The sequence below is a fragment of the Schistocerca cancellata genome, unplaced genomic scaffold (genome assembly GCF_023864275.1).
Source record: "Schistocerca cancellata isolate TAMUIC-IGC-003103 unplaced genomic scaffold, iqSchCanc2.1 HiC_scaffold_514, whole genome shotgun sequence".
NCBI lineage: Eukaryota > Metazoa > Arthropoda > Insecta > Orthoptera > Acrididae > Schistocerca > Schistocerca cancellata.
Genome location: NW_026046528.1, coordinates 22,374 through 35,112, shown reverse-complemented (window position 1 = coordinate 35,112; position 12,739 = coordinate 22,374). Strand labels below are relative to the sequence as shown.

At 54.0% G+C, this 12,739-nt stretch overlaps 30 non-coding genes across 30 annotated transcripts; all 30 read right to left on the bottom strand.

The window, feature by feature from the left end:
* Positions 1–238: 238 nt before the first annotated feature.
* On the bottom strand, positions 239–320 carry Trnal-cag (transfer RNA leucine (anticodon CAG)). Its single transcript has one exon. It is a non-coding gene; the product is annotated as a tRNA-Leu (tRNA).
* Positions 321–400: 80 nt separating this feature from the next.
* Trnal-aag (transfer RNA leucine (anticodon AAG)) lies at positions 401–482 on the bottom strand. The gene has a single exon. It is a non-coding gene; the product is annotated as a tRNA-Leu (tRNA).
* A 289-nt stretch (positions 483–771) lies between these two features.
* Trnah-gug (transfer RNA histidin (anticodon GUG)) lies at positions 772–843 on the bottom strand. The gene has a single exon. It is a non-coding gene; the product is annotated as a tRNA-His (tRNA).
* Positions 844–1,538: 695 nt separating this feature from the next.
* Trnal-cag (transfer RNA leucine (anticodon CAG)) lies at positions 1,539–1,620 on the bottom strand. The gene has a single exon. It is a non-coding gene; the product is annotated as a tRNA-Leu (tRNA).
* Positions 1,621–1,700: 80 nt separating this feature from the next.
* Trnal-aag (transfer RNA leucine (anticodon AAG)) lies at positions 1,701–1,782 on the bottom strand. Its single transcript has one exon. It is a non-coding gene; the product is annotated as a tRNA-Leu (tRNA).
* A 289-nt stretch (positions 1,783–2,071) lies between these two features.
* On the bottom strand, positions 2,072–2,143 carry Trnah-gug (transfer RNA histidin (anticodon GUG)). Its single transcript has one exon. It is a non-coding gene; the product is annotated as a tRNA-His (tRNA).
* A 695-nt stretch (positions 2,144–2,838) lies between these two features.
* Positions 2,839–2,920, bottom strand: Trnal-cag (transfer RNA leucine (anticodon CAG)). Its single transcript has one exon. It is a non-coding gene; the product is annotated as a tRNA-Leu (tRNA).
* An 80-nt stretch (positions 2,921–3,000) lies between these two features.
* On the bottom strand, positions 3,001–3,082 carry Trnal-aag (transfer RNA leucine (anticodon AAG)). Its single transcript has one exon. It is a non-coding gene; the product is annotated as a tRNA-Leu (tRNA).
* A 289-nt stretch (positions 3,083–3,371) lies between these two features.
* Positions 3,372–3,443, bottom strand: Trnah-gug (transfer RNA histidin (anticodon GUG)). The gene has a single exon. It is a non-coding gene; the product is annotated as a tRNA-His (tRNA).
* Positions 3,444–4,138: 695 nt separating this feature from the next.
* Trnal-cag (transfer RNA leucine (anticodon CAG)) lies at positions 4,139–4,220 on the bottom strand. The gene has a single exon. It is a non-coding gene; the product is annotated as a tRNA-Leu (tRNA).
* An 80-nt stretch (positions 4,221–4,300) lies between these two features.
* Trnal-aag (transfer RNA leucine (anticodon AAG)) lies at positions 4,301–4,382 on the bottom strand. Its single transcript has one exon. It is a non-coding gene; the product is annotated as a tRNA-Leu (tRNA).
* Positions 4,383–4,671: 289 nt separating this feature from the next.
* Trnah-gug (transfer RNA histidin (anticodon GUG)) lies at positions 4,672–4,743 on the bottom strand. Its single transcript has one exon. It is a non-coding gene; the product is annotated as a tRNA-His (tRNA).
* Positions 4,744–5,438: 695 nt separating this feature from the next.
* On the bottom strand, positions 5,439–5,520 carry Trnal-cag (transfer RNA leucine (anticodon CAG)). The gene has a single exon. It is a non-coding gene; the product is annotated as a tRNA-Leu (tRNA).
* An 80-nt stretch (positions 5,521–5,600) lies between these two features.
* Trnal-aag (transfer RNA leucine (anticodon AAG)) lies at positions 5,601–5,682 on the bottom strand. Its single transcript has one exon. It is a non-coding gene; the product is annotated as a tRNA-Leu (tRNA).
* Positions 5,683–5,971: 289 nt separating this feature from the next.
* On the bottom strand, positions 5,972–6,043 carry Trnah-gug (transfer RNA histidin (anticodon GUG)). The gene has a single exon. It is a non-coding gene; the product is annotated as a tRNA-His (tRNA).
* Positions 6,044–6,738: 695 nt separating this feature from the next.
* On the bottom strand, positions 6,739–6,820 carry Trnal-cag (transfer RNA leucine (anticodon CAG)). Its single transcript has one exon. It is a non-coding gene; the product is annotated as a tRNA-Leu (tRNA).
* An 80-nt stretch (positions 6,821–6,900) lies between these two features.
* Trnal-aag (transfer RNA leucine (anticodon AAG)) lies at positions 6,901–6,982 on the bottom strand. Its single transcript has one exon. It is a non-coding gene; the product is annotated as a tRNA-Leu (tRNA).
* Positions 6,983–7,271: 289 nt separating this feature from the next.
* On the bottom strand, positions 7,272–7,343 carry Trnah-gug (transfer RNA histidin (anticodon GUG)). Its single transcript has one exon. It is a non-coding gene; the product is annotated as a tRNA-His (tRNA).
* Positions 7,344–8,039: 696 nt separating this feature from the next.
* On the bottom strand, positions 8,040–8,121 carry Trnal-cag (transfer RNA leucine (anticodon CAG)). Its single transcript has one exon. It is a non-coding gene; the product is annotated as a tRNA-Leu (tRNA).
* Positions 8,122–8,201: 80 nt separating this feature from the next.
* Positions 8,202–8,283, bottom strand: Trnal-aag (transfer RNA leucine (anticodon AAG)). The gene has a single exon. It is a non-coding gene; the product is annotated as a tRNA-Leu (tRNA).
* Positions 8,284–8,572: 289 nt separating this feature from the next.
* On the bottom strand, positions 8,573–8,644 carry Trnah-gug (transfer RNA histidin (anticodon GUG)). Its single transcript has one exon. It is a non-coding gene; the product is annotated as a tRNA-His (tRNA).
* Positions 8,645–9,332: 688 nt separating this feature from the next.
* On the bottom strand, positions 9,333–9,414 carry Trnal-cag (transfer RNA leucine (anticodon CAG)). The gene has a single exon. It is a non-coding gene; the product is annotated as a tRNA-Leu (tRNA).
* Positions 9,415–9,494: 80 nt separating this feature from the next.
* Trnal-aag (transfer RNA leucine (anticodon AAG)) lies at positions 9,495–9,576 on the bottom strand. The gene has a single exon. It is a non-coding gene; the product is annotated as a tRNA-Leu (tRNA).
* Positions 9,577–9,867: 291 nt separating this feature from the next.
* Positions 9,868–9,939, bottom strand: Trnah-gug (transfer RNA histidin (anticodon GUG)). Its single transcript has one exon. It is a non-coding gene; the product is annotated as a tRNA-His (tRNA).
* Positions 9,940–10,636: 697 nt separating this feature from the next.
* On the bottom strand, positions 10,637–10,718 carry Trnal-cag (transfer RNA leucine (anticodon CAG)). Its single transcript has one exon. It is a non-coding gene; the product is annotated as a tRNA-Leu (tRNA).
* Positions 10,719–10,798: 80 nt separating this feature from the next.
* Positions 10,799–10,880, bottom strand: Trnal-aag (transfer RNA leucine (anticodon AAG)). The gene has a single exon. It is a non-coding gene; the product is annotated as a tRNA-Leu (tRNA).
* Positions 10,881–11,169: 289 nt separating this feature from the next.
* On the bottom strand, positions 11,170–11,242 carry Trnah-gug (transfer RNA histidin (anticodon GUG)). The gene has a single exon. It is a non-coding gene; the product is annotated as a tRNA-His (tRNA).
* A 696-nt stretch (positions 11,243–11,938) lies between these two features.
* Trnal-cag (transfer RNA leucine (anticodon CAG)) lies at positions 11,939–12,020 on the bottom strand. The gene has a single exon. It is a non-coding gene; the product is annotated as a tRNA-Leu (tRNA).
* Positions 12,021–12,101: 81 nt separating this feature from the next.
* Positions 12,102–12,183, bottom strand: Trnal-aag (transfer RNA leucine (anticodon AAG)). Its single transcript has one exon. It is a non-coding gene; the product is annotated as a tRNA-Leu (tRNA).
* Positions 12,184–12,472: 289 nt separating this feature from the next.
* Positions 12,473–12,544, bottom strand: Trnah-gug (transfer RNA histidin (anticodon GUG)). The gene has a single exon. It is a non-coding gene; the product is annotated as a tRNA-His (tRNA).
* Positions 12,545–12,739: the final 195 nt, after the last annotated feature.

Below are 12,739 nucleotides of genomic sequence, written 5' to 3'. Positions count from 1 at the left end.
CGTCCACCAGCTACTTGACGACAACTGCAAAAATTAACGTTTCCACTTTGTAGAGCGGCATGCTCGGGACGTATCTCGTGGAGACGAACGCCAGCAATCATGCGACCAAACTGCGCCGGTGAATGCTGTTGTTACACCACGCACTGTGCTACGACAATTTAAGAAAGCGACGCTCACGCTTTGCTGCGCTATTTCCTTGGCGGGCAATCAGTGCTCCTGTTTTCGAGACAGAAAACGTTGGCAGCGATGGGATTCGAACCCACGCCTCCGAAGAGACTGGTGCCTGAAACCAGCGCCTTAGACCGCTCGGCCACGCTACCTCCGCGACGCGGCGGTCACAGGAGCTGCGTTCTACCGCACGAGAACACACCGCAAATGCACAAAAACGAGAAGTAAAAATTGGCAGCGGTGGGATTCGAACCCACGCCTCCGAAGAGACTGGTGCCTTAAACCAGCGCCTTAGACCGCTCGGCCACGCTACCTGCGCCATCGTTCTTCGCGTCTCCAGAAACCACTGCACGACACAGTTTCCTGTTCTGCTGCGACTGGCTGCTCATTCATCGTACCTCAAACAACTGCCCCTTTCGACTATAGATTTAACCTCTCAGGCAGCTACCCACGCTCTGGGGCGGCCGAATTTCTTGTTGATAATGAAATGGTAGTGCAACCTGCGGCCTGCGGAACATGAGTGAAAAATGATGGGAGCATTGTGATTTCAAACACTGGGTGACTATCACGATTGCAGCAACTGCCAGGCAAAACCTTCAAAATTGCCGTGACCAGGATTCGAACCTGGGTTATTGCGGCCACAACGCAATGTCCTAACCACTAGACGATCACGGCCACGGAGGCACCCTCGGAAGCAGGTGTCGCGACTGCACCTGCAAGATACACAGCAAAGCTCAGCCCACTGTGTCAGACGCGATCTTCGTTATATGTATATGAGCAAATGAACGTGCCTGCGCTGTTAGGACACTTACGAGAGTGGTTAGCTGCCTGGCAATGTCTTGCAGTCCTCCAAGTCAGTTGACCACAGGTACGTGCCCCGATAAGAGGTGGACAGGTGTCGCATCTCTCTCGCCGTCACTTGTGGCCGTGATTCATACTTAACGTACATTTCTGCAAGCGTCAGCGAAGCGTCAGTCGAGCAAAGTCGGGACAAGTCGCATAAGAGGAGCAACAAAATGTGCACTTCCGGTACCGGGAATCGAACCCGGGCCTCGTGGGAGAGAGCCAGGTATCCCAGCCACTAGACGACACCGGATAACGACACAAGCGCTCCTCCAACAAACACGGCAAGCGTCCACCAGCTACTTGACGACAACTGCAAAAATTAACGTTTCCACTTTGTAGAGCGGCATGCTCGGGACGTATCTCGTGGAGACGAACGCCAGCAATCATGCGACCAAACTGCGCCGGTGAATGCTGTTGTTACACCACGCACTGTGCTACGACAATTTAAGAAAGCGACGCTCACGCTTTGCTGCGCTATTTCCTTGGCGGGCAATCAGTGCTCCTGTTTTCGAGACAGAAAACGTTGGCAGCGATGGGATTCGAACCCACGCCTCCGAAGAGACTGGTGCCTGAAACCAGCGCCTTAGACCGCTCGGCCACGCTACCTCCGCGACGCGGCGGTCACAGGAGCTGCGTTCTACCGCACGAGAACACACCGCAAATGCACAAAAACGAGAAGTAAAAATTGGCAGCGGTGGGATTCGAACCCACGCCTCCGAAGAGACTGGTGCCTTAAACCAGCGCCTTAGACCGCTCGGCCACGCTACCTGCGCCATCGTTCTTCGCGTCTCCAGAAACCACTGCACGACACAGTTTCCTGTTCTGCTGCGACTGGCTGCTCATTCATCGTACCTCAAACAACTGCCCCTTTCGACTATAGATTTAACCTCTCAGGCAGCTACCCACGCTCTGGGGCGGCCGAATTTCTTGTTGATAATGAAATGGTAGTGCAACCTGCGGCCTGCGGAACATGAGTGAAAAATGATGGGAGCATTGTGATTTCAAACACTGGGTGACTATCACGATTGCAGCAACTGCCAGGCAAAACCTTCAAAATTGCCGTGACCAGGATTCGAACCTGGGTTATTGCGGCCACAACGCAATGTCCTAACCACTAGACGATCACGGCCACGGAGGCACCCTCGGAAGCAGGTGTCGCGACTGCACCTGCAAGATACACAGCAAAGCTCAGCCCACTGTGTCAGACGCGATCTTCGTTATATGTATATGAGCAAATGAACGTGCCTGCGCTGTTAGGACACTTACGAGAGTGGTTAGCTGCCTGGCAATGTCTTGCAGTCCTCCAAGTCAGTTGACCACAGGTACGTGCCCCGATAAGAGGTGGACAGGTGTCGCATCTCTCTCGCCGTCACTTGTGGCCGTGATTCATACTTAACGTACATTTCTGCAAGCGTCAGCGAAGCGTCAGTCGAGCAAAGTCGGGACAAGTCGCATAAGAGGAGCAACAAAATGTGCACTTCCGGTACCGGGAATCGAACCCGGGCCTCGTGGGAGAGAGCCAGGTATCCCAGCCACTAGACGACACCGGATAACGACACAAGCGCTCCTCCAACAAACACGGCAAGCGTCCACCAGCTACTTGACGACAACTGCAAAAATTAACGTTTCCACTTTGTAGAGCGGCATGCTCGGGACGTATCTCGTGGAGACGAACGCCAGCAATCATGCGACCAAACTGCGCCGGTGAATGCTGTTGTTACACCACGCACTGTGCTACGACAATTTAAGAAAGCGACGCTCACGCTTTGCTGCGCTATTTCCTTGGCGGGCAATCAGTGCTCCTGTTTTCGAGACAGAAAACGTTGGCAGCGATGGGATTCGAACCCACGCCTCCGAAGAGACTGGTGCCTGAAACCAGCGCCTTAGACCGCTCGGCCACGCTACCTCCGCGACGCGGCGGTCACAGGAGCTGCGTTCTACCGCACGAGAACACACCGCAAATGCACAAAAACGAGAAGTAAAAATTGGCAGCGGTGGGATTCGAACCCACGCCTCCGAAGAGACTGGTGCCTTAAACCAGCGCCTTAGACCGCTCGGCCACGCTACCTGCGCCATCGTTCTTCGCGTCTCCAGAAACCACTGCACGACACAGTTTCCTGTTCTGCTGCGACTGGCTGCTCATTCATCGTACCTCAAACAACTGCCCCTTTCGACTATAGATTTAACCTCTCAGGCAGCTACCCACGCTCTGGGGCGGCCGAATTTCTTGTTGATAATGAAATGGTAGTGCAACCTGCGGCCTGCGGAACATGAGTGAAAAATGATGGGAGCATTGTGATTTCAAACACTGGGTGACTATCACGATTGCAGCAACTGCCAGGCAAAACCTTCAAAATTGCCGTGACCAGGATTCGAACCTGGGTTATTGCGGCCACAACGCAATGTCCTAACCACTAGACGATCACGGCCACGGAGGCACCCTCGGAAGCAGGTGTCGCGACTGCACCTGCAAGATACACAGCAAAGCTCAGCCCACTGTGTCAGACGCGATCTTCGTTATATGTATATGAGCAAATGAACGTGCCTGCGCTGTTAGGACACTTACGAGAGTGGTTAGCTGCCTGGCAATGTCTTGCAGTCCTCCAAGTCAGTTGACCACAGGTACGTGCCCCGATAAGAGGTGGACAGGTGTCGCATCTCTCTCGCCGTCACTTGTGGCCGTGATTCATACTTAACGTACATTTCTGCAAGCGTCAGCGAAGCGTCAGTCGAGCAAAGTCGGGACAAGTCGCATAAGAGGAGCAACAAAATGTGCACTTCCGGTACCGGGAATCGAACCCGGGCCTCGTGGGAGAGAGCCAGGTATCCCAGCCACTAGACGACACCGGATAACGACACAAGCGCTCCTCCAACAAACACGGCAAGCGTCCACCAGCTACTTGACGACAACTGCAAAAATTAACGTTTCCACTTTGTAGAGCGGCATGCTCGGGACGTATCTCGTGGAGACGAACGCCAGCAATCATGCGACCAAACTGCGCCGGTGAATGCTGTTGTTACACCACGCACTGTGCTACGACAATTTAAGAAAGCGACGCTCACGCTTTGCTGCGCTATTTCCTTGGCGGGCAATCAGTGCTCCTGTTTTCGAGACAGAAAACGTTGGCAGCGATGGGATTCGAACCCACGCCTCCGAAGAGACTGGTGCCTGAAACCAGCGCCTTAGACCGCTCGGCCACGCTACCTCCGCGACGCGGCGGTCACAGGAGCTGCGTTCTACCGCACGAGAACACACCGCAAATGCACAAAAACGAGAAGTAAAAATTGGCAGCGGTGGGATTCGAACCCACGCCTCCGAAGAGACTGGTGCCTTAAACCAGCGCCTTAGACCGCTCGGCCACGCTACCTGCGCCATCGTTCTTCGCGTCTCCAGAAACCACTGCACGACACAGTTTCCTGTTCTGCTGCGACTGGCTGCTCATTCATCGTACCTCAAACAACTGCCCCTTTCGACTATAGATTTAACCTCTCAGGCAGCTACCCACGCTCTGGGGCGGCCGAATTTCTTGTTGATAATGAAATGGTAGTGCAACCTGCGGCCTGCGGAACATGAGTGAAAAATGATGGGAGCATTGTGATTTCAAACACTGGGTGACTATCACGATTGCAGCAACTGCCAGGCAAAACCTTCAAAATTGCCGTGACCAGGATTCGAACCTGGGTTATTGCGGCCACAACGCAATGTCCTAACCACTAGACGATCACGGCCACGGAGGCACCCTCGGAAGCAGGTGTCGCGACTGCACCTGCAAGATACACAGCAAAGCTCAGCCCACTGTGTCAGACGCGATCTTCGTTATATGTATATGAGCAAATGAACGTGCCTGCGCTGTTAGGACACTTACGAGAGTGGTTAGCTGCCTGGCAATGTCTTGCAGTCCTCCAAGTCAGTTGACCACAGGTACGTGCCCCGATAAGAGGTGGACAGGTGTCGCATCTCTCTCGCCGTCACTTGTGGCCGTGATTCATACTTAACGTACATTTCTGCAAGCGTCAGCGAAGCGTCAGTCGAGCAAAGTCGGGACAAGTCGCATAAGAGGAGCAACAAAATGTGCACTTCCGGTACCGGGAATCGAACCCGGGCCTCGTGGGAGAGAGCCAGGTATCCCAGCCACTAGACGACACCGGATAACGACACAAGCGCTCCTCCAACAAACACGGCAAGCGTCCACCAGCTACTTGACGACAACTGCAAAAATTAACGTTTCCACTTTGTAGAGCGGCATGCTCGGGACGTATCTCGTGGAGACGAACGCCAGCAATCATGCGACCAAACTGCGCCGGTGAATGCTGTTGTTACACCACGCACTGTGCTACGACAATTTAAGAAAGCGACGCTCACGCTTTGCTGCGCTATTTCCTTGGCGGGCAATCAGTGCTCCTGTTTTCGAGACAGAAAACGTTGGCAGCGATGGGATTCGAACCCACGCCTCCGAAGAGACTGGTGCCTGAAACCAGCGCCTTAGACCGCTCGGCCACGCTACCTCCGCGACGCGGCGGTCACAGGAGCTGCGTTCTACCGCACGAGAACACACCGCAAATGCACAAAAACGAGAAGTAAAAATTGGCAGCGGTGGGATTCGAACCCACGCCTCCGAAGAGACTGGTGCCTTAAACCAGCGCCTTAGACCGCTCGGCCACGCTACCTGCGCCATCGTTCTTCGCGTCTCCAGAAACCACTGCACGACACAGTTTCCTGTTCTGCTGCGACTGGCTGCTCATTCATCGTACCTCAAACAACTGCCCCTTTCGACTATAGATTTAACCTCTCAGGCAGCTACCCACGCTCTGGGGCGGCCGAATTTCTTGTTGATAATGAAATGGTAGTGCAACCTGCGGCCTGCGGAACATGAGTGAAAAATGATGGGAGCATTGTGATTTCAAACACTGGGTGACTATCACGATTGCAGCAACTGCCAGGCAAAACCTTCAAAATTGCCGTGACCAGGATTCGAACCTGGGTTATTGCGGCCACAACGCAATGTCCTAACCACTAGACGATCACGGCCACGGAGGCACCCTCGGAAGCAGGTGTCGCGACTGCACCTGCAAGATACACAGCAAAGCTCAGCCCACTGTGTCAGACGCGATCTTCGTTATATGTATATGAGCAAATGAACGTGCCTGCGCTGTTAGGACACTTACGAGAGTGGTTAGCTGCCTGGCAATGTCTTGCAGTCCTCCAAGTCAGTTGACCACAGGTACGTGCCCCGATAAGAGGTGGACAGGTGTCGCATCTCTCTCGCCGTCACTTGTGGCCGTGATTCATACTTAACGTACATTTCTGCAAGCGTCAGCGAAGCGTCAGTCGAGCAAAGTCGGGACAAGTCGCATAAGAGGAGCAACAAAATGTGCACTTCCGGTACCGGGAATCGAACCCGGGCCTCGTGGGAGAGAGCCAGGTATCCCAGCCACTAGACGACACCGGATAACGACACAAGCGCTCCTCCAACAAACACGGCAAGCGTCCACCAGCTACTTGACGACAACTGCAAAAATTAACGTTTCCACTTTGTAGAGCGGCATGCTCGGGACGTATCTCGTGGAGACGAACGCCAGCAATCATGCGACCAAACTGCGCCGGTGAATGCTGTTGTTACACCACGCACTGTGCTACGACAATTTAAGAAAGCGACGCTCACGCTTTGCTGCGCTATTTCCTTGGCGGGCAATCAGTGCTCCTGTTTTCGAGACAGAAAACGTTGGCAGCGATGGGATTCGAACCCACGCCTCCGAAGAGACTGGTGCCTGAAACCAGCGCCTTAGACCGCTCGGCCACGCTACCTCCGCGACGCGGCGGTCACAGGAGCTGCGTTCTACCGCACGAGAACACACCGCAAATGCACAAAAACGAGAAGTAAAAATTGGCAGCGGTGGGATTCGAACCCACGCCTCCGAAGAGACTGGTGCCTTAAACCAGCGCCTTAGACCGCTCGGCCACGCTACCTGCGCCATCGTTCTTCGCGTCTCCAGAAACCACTGCACGACACAGTTTCCTGTTCTGCTGCGACTGGCTGCTCATTCATCGTACCTCAAACAACTGCCCCTTTCGACTATAGATTTAACCTCTCAGGCAGCTACCCACGCTCTGGGGCGGCCGAATTTCTTGTTGATAATGAAATGGTAGTGCAACCTGCGGCCTGCGGAACATGAGTGAAAAATGATGGGAGCATTGTGATTTCAAACACTGGGTGACTATCACGATTGCAGCAACTGCCAGGCAAAACCTTCAAAATTGCCGTGACCAGGATTCGAACCTGGGTTATTGCGGCCACAACGCAATGTCCTAACCACTAGACGATCACGGCCACGGAGGCACCCTCGGAAGCAGGTGTCGCGACTGCACACTGCAAGATACACAGCAAAGCTCAGCCCACTGTGTCAGACGCGATCTTCGTTATATGTATATGAGCAAATGAACGTGCCTGCGCTGTTAGGACACTTACGAGAGTGGTTAGCTGCCTGGCAATGTCTTGCAGTCCTCCAAGTCAGTTGACCACAGGTACGTGCCCCGATAAGAGGTGGACAGGTGTCGCATCTCTCTCGCCGTCACTTGTGGCCGTGATTCATACTTAACGTACATTTCTGCAAGCGTCAGCGAAGCGTCAGTCGAGCAAAGTCGGGACAAGTCGCATAAGAGGAGCAACAAAATGTGCACTTCCGGTACCGGGAATCGAACCCGGGCCTCGTGGGAGAGAGCCAGGTATCCCAGCCACTAGACGACACCGGATAACGACACAAGCGCTCCTCCAACAAACACGGCAAGCGTCCACCAGCTACTTGACGACAACTGCAAAAATTAACGTTTCCACTTTGTAGAGCGGCATGCTCGGGACGTATCTCGTGGAGACGAACGCCAGCAATCATGCGACCAAACTGCGCCGGTGAATGCTGTTGTTACACCACGCACTGTGCTACGACAATTTAAGAAAGCGACGCTCACGCTTTGCTGCGCTATTTCCTTGGCGGGCAATCAGTGCTCCTGTTTTCGAGACAGAAAACGTTGGCAGCGATGGGATTCGAACCCACGCCTCCGAAGAGACTGGTGCCTGAAACCAGCGCCTTAGACCGCTCGGCCACGCTACCTCCGCGACGCGGCGGTCACAGGAGCTGCGTTCTACCGCACGAGAACACACCGCAAATGCACAAAAACGAGAAGTAAAAATTGGCAGCGGTGGGATTCGAACCCACGCCTCCGAAGAGACTGGTGCCTTAAACCAGCGCCTTAGACCGCTCGGCCACGCTACCTGCGCCATCGTTCTTCGCGTCTCCAGAAACCACTGCACGACACAGTTTCCTGTTCTGCTGCGACTGGCTGCTCATTCATCGTACCTCAAACAACTGCCCCTTTCGACTATAGATTTAACCTCTCAGGCAGCTACCCACGCTCTGGGGCGGCCGAATTTCTTGTTGATAATGAAATGGTAGTGCAACCTGCGGCCTGCGGAACATGAGTGAAAAATGATGGGAGCATTGTGATTTCAAACACTGGGTGACTATCACGATTGCAGCAACTGCCAGGCAAAACCTTCAAAATTGCCGTGACCAGGATTCGAACCTGGGTTATTGCGGCCACAACGCAATGTCCTAACCACTAGACGATCACGGCCACGGAGGCACCCTCGGAAGCAGGTGTCGCGACTGCACCTGCAAGATACACAGCAAAGCTCAGCCCACTGTGTCAGACGCGATCTTCGTTATATGTATATGAGCAAATGAACGTGCCTGCGCTGTTAGGACACTTACGAGAGTGGTTAGCTGCCTGGCAATGTCTTGCAGTCCTCCAAGTCAGTTGACCACAGGTACGTGCCCCGATAAGAGGTGGACAGGTGTCGCATCTCTCTCGCCGTCACTTGTGGCCGTGATTCATACTTAACTCTGCAAGCGTCAGCGAAGCGTCAGTCGAGCAAAGTCGGGACAAGTCGCATAAGAGGAGCAACAAAATGTGCACTTCCGGTACCGGGAATCGAACCCGGGCCTCGTGGGAGAGAGCCAGGTATCCCAGCCACTAGACGACACCGGATAACGACACAAGCGCTCCTCCAACAAACACGGCAAGCGTCCACCAGCTACTTGACGACAACTGCAAAAATTAACGTTTCCACTTTGTAGAGCGGCATGCTCGGGACGTATCTCGTGGAGACGAACGCCAGCAATCATGCGACCAAACTGCGCCGGTGAATGCTGTTGTTACACCACGCACTGTGCTACGACAATTTAAGAAAGCGACGCTCACGCTTTGCTGCGCTATTTCCTTGGCGGGCAATCAGTGCTCCTGTTTTCGAGACAGAAAACGTTGGCAGCGATGGGATTCGAACCCACGCCTCCGAAGAGACTGGTGCCTGAAACCAGCGCCTTAGACCGCTCGGCCACGCTACCTCCGCGACGCGGCGGTCACAGGAGCTGCGTTCTACCGCACGAGAACACACCGCAAATGCACAAAAACGAGAAGTAAAAATTGGCAGCGGTGGGATTCGAACCCACGCCTCCGAAGAGACTGGTGCCTTAAACCAGCGCCTTAGACCGCTCGGCCACGCTACCTGCGCCATCGTTCTTCGCGTCTCCAGAAACCACTGCACGACACAGTTTCCTGTTTCTGCTGCGACTGGCTGCTCATTCATCGTACCTCAAACAACTGCCCCTTTCGACTATAGATTTAACCTCTCAGGCAGCTACCCACGCTCTGGGGCGGCCGAATTTCTTGTTGATAATGAAATGGTAGTGCAACCTGCGGCCTGCGGAACATGAGTGAAAAATGATGGGAGCATTGTGATTTCAAACACTGGGTGACTATCACGATTGCAGCAACTGCCAGGCAAAAACCTTCAAAATTGCCGTGACCAGGATTCGAACCTGGGTTATTGCGGCCACAACGCAATGTCCTAACCACTAGACGATCACGGCCACGGAGGCACCCTCGGAAGCAGGTGTCGCGACTGCACCTGCAAGATACACAGCAAAGCTCAGCCCACTGTGTCAGACGCGATCTTCGTTATATGTATATGAGCAAATGAACGTGCCTGCGCTGTTTAGGACACTTACGAGAGTGGTTAGCTGCCTGGCAATGTCTTGCAGTCCTCCAAGTCAGTTGACCACAGGTACGTGCCCCGATACAGAGGTGGACAGGTGTCGCATCTCTCTCGCCGTCACTTGTGGCCGTGATTCATACTTAACGTACATTTCTGCAAGCGTCAGCGAAGCGTCAGTCGAGCAAAGTCGGGACAAGTCGCATAAGAGGAGCAACAAAATGTGCACTTCCGGTACCGGGAATCGAACCCGGGCCTCGTGGGAGAGAGCCAGGTATCCCAGCCACTAGACGACACCGGATAACGACACAAGCGCTCCTCCAACAAACACGGCAAGCGTCCACCAGCTACTTGACGACAACTGCAAAAATTAACGTTTCCACTTTGTAGAGCGGCATGCTCGGGACGTATCTCGTGGAGACGAACGCCAGCAATCATGCGACCAAACTGCGCCGGTGAATGCTGTTGTTACACCACGCACTGTGCTACGACAATTTAAGAAAGCGACGCTCACGCTTTGCTGCGCTATTTCCTTGGCGGGCAATCAGTGCTCCTGTTTTCGAGACAGAAAACGTTGGCAGCGATGGGATTCGAACCCACGCCTCCGAAGAGACTGGTGCCTGAAACCAGCGCCTTAGACCGCTCGGCCACGCTACCTCCGCGACGCGGCGGTCACAGGAGCTGCGTTCTACCGCACGAGAACACACCGCAAATGCACAAAAACGAGAAGTAAAAATTGGCAGCGGTGGGATTCGAACCCACGCCTCCGAAGAGACTGGTGCCTTAAACCAGCGCCTTAGACCGCTCGGCCACGCTACCTGCGCCATCGTTCTTCGCGTCTCCAGAAACCACTGCACGACACAGTTTCCTGTTCTGCTGCGACTGGCTGCTCATTCATCGTACCTCAAACAACTGCCCCTTTCGACTATAGATTTAACCTCTCAGGCAGCTACCCACGCTCTGGGGCGGCCGAATTTCTTGTTGATAATGAAATGGTAGTGCAACCTGCGGCCTGCGGAACATGAGTGAAAAATGATGGGAGCATTGTGATTTCAAACACTGGGTGACTATCACGATTGCAGCAACTGCCAGGCAAAACCTTCAAAATTGCCGTGACCAGGATTCGAACCTGGGTTATTGCGGCCACAACGCAATGTCCCTAACCACTAGACGATCACGGCCACGGAGGCACCCTCGGAAGCAGGTGTCGCGACTGCACCTGCAAGATACACAGCAAAGCTCAGCCCACTGTGTCAGACGCGATCTTCGTTATATGTATATGAGCAAATGAACGTGCCTGCGCTGTTAGGACACTTACGAGAGTGGTTAGCTGCCTGGCAATGTCTTGCAGTCCTCCAAGTCAGTTGACCACAGGTACGTGCCCCGATAAGAGGTGGGACAGGTGTCGCATCTCTCTCGCCGTCACTTGTGGCCGTGATTCATACTTAACGTACATTTCTGCAAGCGTCAGCGAAGCGTCAGTCGAGCAAAGTCGGGACAAGTCGCATAAGAGGAGCAACAAAATGTGCACTTCCGGTACCGGGAATCGAACCCGGGCCTCGTGGGAGAGAGCCAGGTATCCCAGCCACTAGACGACACCGGATAACGACACAAGCGCTCCTCCAACAAACACGGCAAGCGTCCACCAGCTACTTGACGACAACTGCAAAAATTAACGTTTCCACTTTGTAGAGCGGCATGCTCGGGACGTATCTCGTGGAGACGAACGCCAGCAATCATGCGACCAAACTGCGCCGGTGAATGCTGTTGTTACACCACGCACTGTGCTACGACAATTTAAGAAAGCGACGCTCACGCTTTGCTGCGCTATTTCCTTGGCGGGCAATCAGTGCTCCTGTTTTCGAGACAGAAAACGTTGGCAGCGATGGGATTCGAACCCACGCCTCCGAAGAGACTGGTGCCTGAAACCAGCGCCTTAGACCGCTCGGCCACGCTACCTCCGCGACGCGGCGGTCACAGGAGCTGCGTTCTACCGCACGAGAACACACCGCAAATGCACAAAAACGAGAAGTAAAAAATTGGCAGCGGTGGGATTCGAACCCACGCCTCCGAAGAGACTGGTGCCTTAAACCAGCGCCTTAGACCGCTCGGCCACGCTACCTGCGCCATCGTTCTTCGCGTCTCCAGAAACCACTGCACGACACAGTTTCCTGTTCTGCTGCGACTGGCTGCTCATTCATCGTACCTCAAACAACTGCCCCTTTCGACTATAGATTTAACCTCTCAGGCAGCTACCCACGCTCTGGGGCGGCCGAATTTCTTGTTGATAATGAAATGGTAGTGCAACCTGCGGCCTGCGGAACATGAGTGAAAAATGATGGGAGCATTGTGATTTCAAACACTGGGTGACTATCACGATTGCAGCAACTGCCAGGCAAAACCTTCAAAATTGCCGTGACCAGGATTCGAACCTGGGTTATTGCGGCCACAACGCAATGTCCTAACCACTAGACGATCACGGCCACGGAGGCACCCTCGGAAGCAGGTGTCGCGACTGCACCTGCAAGATACACAGCAAAGCTCAGCCCACTGTGTCAGACGCGATCTTCGTTATATGTATATGAGCAAATGAACGTGCCTGCGCTGTTAGGACACTTACGAGAGTGGTTAGCTGCCTGGCAATGTCTTGCAGTCCTCCAAGTCAGTTGACCACAGGT